This window comes from Papaver somniferum, chromosome 8 (assembly GCF_003573695.1).
Source record: "Papaver somniferum cultivar HN1 chromosome 8, ASM357369v1, whole genome shotgun sequence".
Lineage (NCBI taxonomy): Eukaryota > Viridiplantae > Streptophyta > Magnoliopsida > Ranunculales > Papaveraceae > Papaver > Papaver somniferum.
This window is the reverse complement of record NC_039365.1, coordinates 86,316,353-86,326,787: the sequence shown is the minus strand read 5'-3', so window position 1 is coordinate 86,326,787 and position 10,435 is coordinate 86,316,353.

Genomic DNA, 10,435 nt, shown 5'->3' with positions numbered 1-10,435 from the left:
CACCACCACTTGCAGCGTCAAGAAGATTCCTATCACTTGCTTGGAGACCTTCATAGAAGTATTGGATAATCATTGCGTCACTGAATTGGTGATGACGGCAGCTTGCAACCAATGTCTTGTAACGTTCCCAACACTCATACAATGTTTCACATCCCATCTGCGTAATTCCACTTATCTCTTTAAGAATTTGAGCCGCTTTGGATGCAGGAAAATACCTTTCTAAGAAAAGTTTCTTCAATGCTGCCCATGTTGTAACACTACCAGGTGGTAAGTAATATAACTAATCTTTAGCTGCATCTAGCAAATACAAAGGAAAAGCACGCAACATTCTTTCATCCGCATCAACACCATTAGGTATCATGCTTGTGATTAACCATTGGAACTCCATAAGATGCTTGTTTGGATCTTCCCATGTAAATCCATGGAACTTTGGTATCTGACTGATCAACCCTGGTTTAATATCAAACGTAGAAGTTGCTTCAATACAACATTGTTGTTGGTCCAACTTTTGAGAAGCTAGCTCCTTAAATGCACGGTTTGCATCTCCCATCGCTCCTTTCGGTTTGTATTTCAGTAAGGTACCTGAAACACAATTCTCAAAACAAAATTAAAAACAAAATGAAAATAAGAAACCAAAACAAATTAACAACCGCTGCCTCCCCGACAGCGGCGCCAAAATTTGAGCGATGTCGTATGCGTCAAAAATAATTTCACTTTCTCACTCAACTAAAATTAAATGAAGTAAAATTTGATAGATGTCGTATGCGTCAAAAATAATTTCACTTTCTCACTCAACTAAATTTAAATGAAGTATGTGGTAAGAAAGAGTTCGTTCCCGCGGAGAGGCTTTTGTTTTTATAAAATTTCAGTTTCTTAGTAACCAAAGGGGGTATTTTTGTTTTAGCAAAGCAATAAAGATAATTAACAGCAATAAAATATGAAAGTGATCAATAAGAAGAAGATATTGGTCACGGGATAATATCATTCACAAACATGTATTTTCATCAATGAATAGAATTGATAATTCAATCTCTCATTTACTAAAAGTCCTAGGATACCTTGATCGCAAGTATATCCCGCTAATTCCCTAATTTCATCACAACCACATTAAAAGATGTATATGTGAATTCTTCCTAGAAAGCAACCTAAAGTGTAAAAGCATAACTAAGTTTAACTCCCTAAAAGCACCAAGTTATATGGAATGAGACTAATCAAGGCAATCAAGCGTGTAAAAGCACTAATTCGATTTAACCAAGTTTATGATTCATTTGTGACTAGTAGGATATATATCACCACAAGCACTACCCACAATTATGCTACTTAGAATCAGGGATAAACAACTTTTTCGTATTGAAAACCCTAATATAGCTTTAGAAATGAATGCAAATCGGATTGATTCCGGACCCAACCAAACAAACAATCAAATCATATGACAATATAAACCATGAATCATAAACAATAAATTATTAAGACAAAACTAACGCATTGAATCAAATATCATGTTGAGAAATCAACTTTATCCCATAACCAATAATTGTATTTAGCTACGCATAGTTATGGAGTTCATCATAATCAATAATCAAATGAAAAAGATGAAAACAAAATGAAAGAAAACCCTAATCGCTGCTCTCCAAAACTCCAAGTAGAAAAATACGTGATCTCAAAAGAAGTAGAAGACCCTTTATTTTGTAGCTTTTCTCCAACTTCTAAAATTAGGTCCAATCTCCAAAGTCCAACACAAAGATGTCCACCAATCCCATACGTGAGAAATACCCATGTAGAATTCCGTCCAAAAACTGTCGCCGGAAAACTGGTAAAGGTGCCGGAAGTTCGCTGTAAAAGTGATCGAAACTTAGCTCAGGTGACCGGCAAAGTCCACCCGGTCACCGGTCAAATTCAGTCAACCCGGTCAAAGGTCACTGAATCAACTCGGTGATGTCATGAGTCAGAGTTTGAGTAAGAGCTGAGTCAGGATCTGACTGCCAGGCCAAAGCTATCTTGCCAAGGCCAAAGTACTGTCGCGCCATCTTGTCGCAACACTGATTCATATCCATCCATGTTGGCGCTTCACCAGGCCACCACCTGCAACTGCATTCACCATTCCTTCCATGTGTCCAGAAACACCAACAAAATCGCCAACTGTCTCCACCATGTTCAAGCTATTGTCGTACCACCAGACCCATCTTCTCTGCTTGCCAGTTCCACCTCTCATACTCAGGCCATACTTCACTGCACATAAGCATTACTTCAGCTCCATCCGCATCTTTACCAGCACCAACCCCAGTTCCGTTGCAACTGCATCATCATCGTAGCCCAAAGCAGACAACCCATTGCAGTAATCCATTTCAGTTCATCCACACAAGGCCAAGGCATAACAACCTAATAACATCAGTAACACCAACCTGTTCTTCTTTCTGCTCTTGTAGACTGCATCTGCAAATACTTCCATAATCTGAACACACACCATCATTTGAGAATCACAAGCACAACCATCTCTTGCCACAACCTCATTCTTGTTCTCTTGCCATCTGAGCAGCTTCCATTCACCAATTTTCATCTCAGCTTCCAGCCGCCATACCTCCATTCCACACCAATATCAACCTGTAATCTCCAGCAACTCCTCAGCATTAGCAGCAACAACATCATAAACCCATATAGGCTTTAACTTCAGCCGAAACTTCATGTACTCCTGCAACACAGCATCACCAGTAGAAGCTTCCAACATTCCTCCTTATAATCAAGTCAATACTAACTGCAAATTAGGACACCATTGCCAGTTCAGTAACCCGTAAAACCTAACATTCATTTAGGTATGTAATCAGCAGCATACAGACTCAGCCGCTAACCCTTGTAACTCAACCATCATCTCTTCCACTGCACCACTAGATTTAATCCACAATCACCAGCTGAACCACTTTGTACCTGAAACCTAGACATGCATCTATAAAATTCAGGCCATCTAAACTCCAAAGCAATTCCTTCATGTTCTTCTCTGTATTAAGAATACTGAACTCATCCTAATCTTCGAGACTAACCCTAATTAATCATCAGCTTAACCTGAACTGCAACAACAATCAGTGCAGACCTCCACCAGTGAACTATGTTCTCAACACCATCTGAGTTGCAAGCTCTAACATTTTCACTTCAGTGCATCACCACCATATTCATCTTCAAAACCAGATCCAACACAAACCCATCAGCTCAGATTCAGCTTTGTAACTTTCTTGGCATCATAAAATGAATCTGAGCTTCTCTGATTTCTCAAATTAACACAAACCCAAATCTCAAAGAAAAACCACCATCTCAGCATCTCATCAATCGATCCTCATCCACCAACAGTAACAAATTACGGCAAACTCTATCACCAGCATCACCTCTTCTCTGCAAACCCTAACTCCAAAGATTCTTCTGCATCTGAACTTGAAACCCTCGAATTCGACAATCCCGTCTTCAATTTCTTCTCGATCTGTAACAGAAAACTCACAGCAGAACCTATATTCCCGTCAATTGAACACATTGAACCCTAATTCTTCACTGTAACCTTTTCTTTATCATCTGAGTCACCTCTTGATTTCACCATCAATAGTACCTCCATTCCTCTCTTAATCCATCTTCTTCTTTCTCTGAATTTCTGAATTTCTCTCAGACAGCAACCACATCCATTTTTCTCTCTATGTCTTGATTTTGAGAAGATAATGATAAAGAGAATGATTGAGAAACCCTGAAATATGGGACTAGGTAGGAACCAGAATTTATATATGCACCCTACAAAATGATACAAACCATCATCTGGCATCCCATGAGCTTTCCTTTGAACCAGAGCTAGCGCCCCCTTATCGTTTACTTGACTCCGCATGGCACTCGCCGTTGAACGCTTTCTACTCTTCGAATCCTTCCATCAACAGCATCCGTCTCTTATTTCTCAGATTCACTTCTTCTCTTCAATTTCTTTTCATCACTAAAGCTGTCATGCTTTTCAGACAGAAATGAAGAAATAAAAGCAAATAAGGAGAAATAATTTCGCCTCCAACAACAGTTGAACTTCAGGTGACACTTTTGTCCTGTTTCTTCTTCTTTTATTTTAAATGATTCAAAAGTACCTAAACACTCAAAAGCAATCATAAGATACATAATTTACAAGAAAACTTAGCAAAGAAAGCATAAACAGTAGATAAATATTAAGGTGTTTTAGACACCTATCAGACAAGACCAGTGCAATTCGCATAAAAGAAAATCCAGTTGAGCACTCAAGGACTGACATAAGGTATCATTTTATTCGATATCTTTACGAAAATGGTATCATTAATATGGAATTTATCCCCTCGGAACAACAATTGGCTGATATTCTCACCAAACCATTAGATACTGCTACGTTTCAAAACTTACGGCAGTCTATTGGTGTTGTTCTAGTTCGTTAAGTTGTCCATAACTCCTGCCCCTGCTCTTATCTCGATCTTTTGGGCAATTGAGTTTGGAATATCTTGAGGTGTAAGGTACTTTTGTACATTTGTTTCTAGTAGATGTATCTTCTTAGTATCTCAGTATCTTCTTGAAAATCCTTCTTTTCTTGAAAAAGTAAGGTCGCTCTTGTTGTTCTTTCGGGAATGCCATCAAACGGGGGAGAGTTCTTTTGAACTTGCGCTTAATTTCCATATTTTGTGGGGAGTGCGGTTGTGGAATTTTGAGGAGTTATCTTGTATCTTTATAAACTCCATGATGAATGCATTTAGCTTCGGCTATATGATTGCATCTGAACAAGTTGATATGTACTTTTCTTTTGTCTTGAAGTGTCTCCATGAAAATTTCATTAGGATCCCGTTTTCGTACCTTTACTAATTTTATTGACAAAAAGCGGGAGAATTAATGTGTAGTTCACACTACATATACATATGGTTTTCGGATCATTATGTAAGGGGGAGAGGTTTTCGTGTTGAGACGAAGTATTGACTAAGGGGGAGTGATACATATCACCATAGTATCGTTGTCGAAGTTGTGATATAAGAACTTTGATACTGCTTAATAATACTATGACACTGTATAACAATGATCGAGAGCTTTTGTTTTCTCATTGTTATAGCTACGGATCTTCAACAACTATGATGCTGAATTGAACATCTATGGAATCATGGGAGTACTTGGAAAAGACGAAGTTTTCAAGTAACGTTGAAGCACCAAGGAGATCAAGCATGTGGACGAGAAGCTACAAAGTTTTATTTATTTTGTAATCCATATGTATTGATAGTTTTGCCACAAAAATTGACAACGGGAGATTGTTAGAGCACTGCTAGGTCGAACGCGCATGCGTTGCTATCTCAAGCATGTTTATCAAGTTTAGTTGTAAAAACTATATGTCTTGATTTCTAGATTACTTATAGCTAAGTCTCGGTTTAGGACAGATTAGTGTAGTTGAGCTCCAGACTCCATGGCGATCATCTTACGAAGACGAAGAACTACTCGAGGAACCAGTGGAATTTCATCCGACTAAAAGGTATGTGGAGACTTGAACTTATCTATCACTCAAAAGTCTATCTCTCTATCTCCTACTCTTGAGACAGAGTCGTATAAGTATGATAGTTTTCATACATACAAATTTGCTATTTCGAGCCGAGTTTACTCGCCTATCTTTTTCTTGAAATACGTGTTGGTAAACTTTCGCTTTAACCACTTTTCATCTTTATCCGTGACGAAAGTCATGATGACGTTTCAATCTTGAAAATAGCTTTGATGGTGATAGTCGTGAATAACGATTGTTATAACATTATAGAAGAATGTTTCAATGATTGAAATGTTGAGTTGAGATTATGTAACCAACTATGGATATAAGCATATATATAGTGTGTTCGCGCATTAGTGTATAAATCCATGTGCCGGAAACCAATTGTGTGCACTTGTGCATGCAACATTGGTAAAGGAGACAGGTTGGGTACGCGTACCTGTACGCGTACTGGCGGAAGTTTTCTAACCGAAAATTTCTGCTGGAGTTTGTAGTTTACAAACTGTAAAACCAGTCACCTTAGGTACGCGTACTGACGGAAGTTTTCGAACCGAAAATTTATGCTGAGTTTCCAAACTCAAATCGGAAGTTCATGAACTTAAAACAATAAATCAATAAGGAATGCAATCTTTGCAAACCATAGCTATATTGTTCATGAATTGATTCAAGCGAATCAAACCGATTTTGTTTCAATTGTGTCTATGAATAAAGACCTAAGAAATTGAACAACTCTATCAACTAGTTCTTATGAGTCATTTGAACTAGTTATGATAAAAGATGAATATGGTTGATATGAAAGTAATCATCTGGCTAACCTCGGTTAACTATTTATGAACCAACCAAGTGTACACGTTTAGGTACGGTTACTCAAACCTAAATGAAACACATTTCATTTGTGTATGATAAGCTAAGTTTCGATCTAACGGTTGAAAGATATTAGCTTGGATAAATCACGCTTTTCATATAACGATGAATATTAAATGCTTTGTTACCAAGGTAACTTAGATTGCAAACCCTGATTTGAAAATTATATAAAGAAGACATCTAGCAAGTGGAAAAAATAATCCCCACACCTCCTGTATGATACTAGTTAGTTTGCTAGAGTCGATTCTCCTTTAACCTTAGGTTTCTTCCCGAGACCCTGTAGGTTAACGACTGAAAGACTTCATTGGGATTGTGAAGACAGACGAAACTACTTCTCTTGTAGTTGAGCAATCTGATATTGCCATTTTCTATCGTACGAGTTCAATTGAATAATTGACTTGAGATTATATCTCCGATAGGGCAAGATAAAAAGAAATCACAAACATCTTCGTCTCATCATTTGTGATTTCGCAACATCTTGTTTCGCTACCATACGATTAAGATTGTTGTGAGGTGATTGATAATACTAGGCTGTTCTTCGGGAATATAAGTCTGGATTATCAATTGGTTCTTGTTCACCTTGATTTATCAAAATACGGAACAAAAACTCTTAGGTCTATCTTTGGGAGATAGATTTACCTATCATAGACTTTTCAGTGTGATACGGATTTGTTTATTAAAGTCTTCGACTTTGGGTCGTAGCAATTCTTGGTTGTGGGTGAGATCAGCTAAGGGAATCAAGTGTGTAGTATCCTGCTGGGATCAGAGACGTAAGGAGCGCAACTGTACCTTGAATCAGTGTGAGATTGATTAGGGTTCAACTACAGTCCAGACCGAAGTTAGTTTGTAGTAGGTTAGTGTATGTAGCGGCTTAATACAGTGTGGTGTTCAATCTGGACTAGGTACCGGGGTTTTTCTGCATTTGCGGTTTCCTCGTTAACAAAATTCTGGTGTCTGTGTTATTTCTATTACGCATTATATTTTGTTATATAATTGAAATATCACAGGTTGTGAGTTAAGATCAATCAATTAGAATATCCAAACTTTGGTTATTGATTTAAATTGATTTACACTTGGATATTGGTCTTTGTTACCATACAAGTTATTATCCTTGTATTTGATAAAGACTCGCAGATTTCTATTTGCTTGAGTAAAGATCAAATCAAGTGAGAGAGATATTAACTCCTCGATATACTTTTCTCTAGATTGAGTCTGACTGTCTAGTTGATTCTCTAAAAAGTATATTGGAGTTAGTCCATACAGATTTTTAATCGAAATATTGGGTGTGATTGTTATACCCCCCGCTTTTTCACTTGTACTACAACCATTTATTGCTCTGGTAATGGAAATTGGTCGAGAAAAGTTTTTAGGTGTAACTGGAGATGAAGTGATCCAAACATCTCTTGAAAATTGGGAGGATGCTCATGGTAAACCTTTTCTTTATGAAGGGTGTTTCGGAATTCTAAAAGATGGACCATCTCAAGCACATCGTTAGCACACTCGAGTGTCGCTTCCGGTCTTTACAATGGAAGAATACGTTACTCTTGTTCGATGTTGGTTACATCGTATGATGAGACCAATGAACCATGACCATTTCCGGGAAAGAGTATTGGGACATTTTGTAGCATCGCGGAACGAAACCATAAGAAACAATAAGATCCTAGAACTAAGAATTGCATTCATCAGTAAGGAAGTCAAATATTATATGGAAGTTTTGTGGATGGTTCACCGTAGCAATTCGGGACTTTCCAACGAAGAACTGGTGAGTATCTTATTACCTTTGTCCTCATGGACTCAACTGCGTCATAAATATCTGAACTTGTTGTTTGTTTTACAAAAAACCGTCGCTCATACCAAGTTTACTGAAGAAAGCGGAAGAGAGTTTAAGCATTTTGAATGTTATGAACTCTACAGAGAGAATGTCGTTGGATTTGATGTAGTTTGATATTTTTTTTGTTGTGGTTTATTAAAATGTAGTTTGATGTTATTTGCAAGTTTAAATTGTAATAAATTTCGCTAATCTTAAGTGGAAGTCTATTTTCATTCATTGATGCCAATTATACAATATATAAACTTAGGCAATAATAAAACGTACTAAACAACTTCAATAAAATCGAGTACAAGTTTTGGCCTCCTGTTTATCTTCATTTGACGCATCTTCCATCAACGCGCTCTTTGACAGTTTCGCCTTTGTTTTTGAATTTTTTGTTGTTAACTTTCAAAACTGGAACTCTTCTTTTCCTTTTAGTGGAACATTTTCTTGGAGCAACTTCAAAAACTTGCACTCCTCTTTTACAATTTTCAATCTTTTTAAAACTCCTACATATCTTAGAAACAACAGCTTCAAGTTTTGTATCGCAAAAAAGTGTGATCGCCTTTTCAGCCATTTTAGAAGAGAAAATTCAAGAGAAGTGAATTTGGTGTGAGTGAATTGTTTGAAGATGGTGGTAATTTATAGAGGTAAAAAGTGAAATTCGAATTTAAAAAAACTACCTGTTGGCGGGTTTAGCGAAAACGCCAGCGTGTTATCTTCAAGCGCCGCGTTTGTTCATCCTTCGCCAGCATTATACCTTCCTGCGCCAGCGTTTGTGCCACGAACGCGCGCCTGGTTATTTACCGCCCACTGATTTACCATAGTGGAAAACCGAGTTTGGCTATCCACGTGTCTGAACAAAAGATTTTATTTGGCCATTGCCGTAGGAATTGCCCTAAAGGGAAAAAAAATGTTGTAGGGTGTAAGTACTATGTTCAATCAGGATGGTTTCTCCCGATTTCCACTCATCTATAATACAAAACAGAATGGATTTTTGAGCTTGGACGTACGGATAACATTTTGGGAGACAAACATTACATCCGACTATCCCAGTCTCATCTCAACCAAAGACTTCTAACGGATGTAAGAGTTGTAACATCTTTTGATCATGAATATACTTTGAGTGGGTTCCCTCATAATTAGGTTCATAAATAAAAGAGATATTTTGTAAAAGGGTCGTATCTTTAATACCTAATTAGGATTTGGATCGTAAAACATGCAGTTGATGCAAAAGGGTCGAAGACTAACTTTGACCATCTATTTTACTTATCAAAATGCCCTCTAGACCAGTTAAATGACGGATATGCTAAGCCAGTTAAAAACTTAACCAAGATACACTGCAACATTTCATCGAACATGTTACCTGCATATTCTGACACATTAATGAACAACAAAATTTCCATCTAAACAGTAAGCAGATCTCGACCTAACAAACCACGAATTCAAAAGAGAAATAAACTGAGAAGATAAAAGATACGAAATGAGATGCCTTTTCCAATTTTGTTTCAAACCTATAAAGAGATTTTTCACAAATCCATGTTGTCAGGCACTAAACTAAGCTACAATTTTATTCCCATAGATTCTTCTCGGCGGCTGGAAAATGATTTTTTTATGTTCCATAGGATTTTGAAGATTGAGGTACAATAGCTTGAATAAGCTTTTAGTTTGATTTGTACCTATTGAATTCAGGAGACAAATTTCCCTCTCTTTGGTTAGAGTTCATGAATGGTTTGGTTGTTTTTTGTTTTAGCGCACAAGAGATCTGCAAAGCTTTTGAGTTTTCTATAGGACAAAAAAGGATACAAAGAAGGAAGACTTGGGTTTAAAGTAGATGGTAGTTGCGGGGAATGATGAAGTTGATGGTGAACAACAGTTTTGTGGTTCGCAGTTGATTATAATCGGAAAAAGGAGAAGATGAAGGAAGGGAAGAAGAAGACGGTAACGAATGTGATATCCAAACATTTTGTCAATATTTACACGGTCAACATAGTCCACTAATGGTTAGGGTGTTTGGAAAATAAAATCAGTCAATTAACAATGTTCTAACGGTCAACGGTCAGTCTACGACCCTTTTACATCAACTGCATCTTTTACGACCCAGACCCTAACTAGGTATTAAAGATACGACCTTTTACAAAATACCTCTAAATAAAAATTAAATATATTTTCTTGAATGGGTTTTTGAGCTTGGAGGAACGGACAGATAAAATTTTCGAAGACAAACATTGCATCCGACTATCCCAGTCTCGTCTTAGCCAAAGACA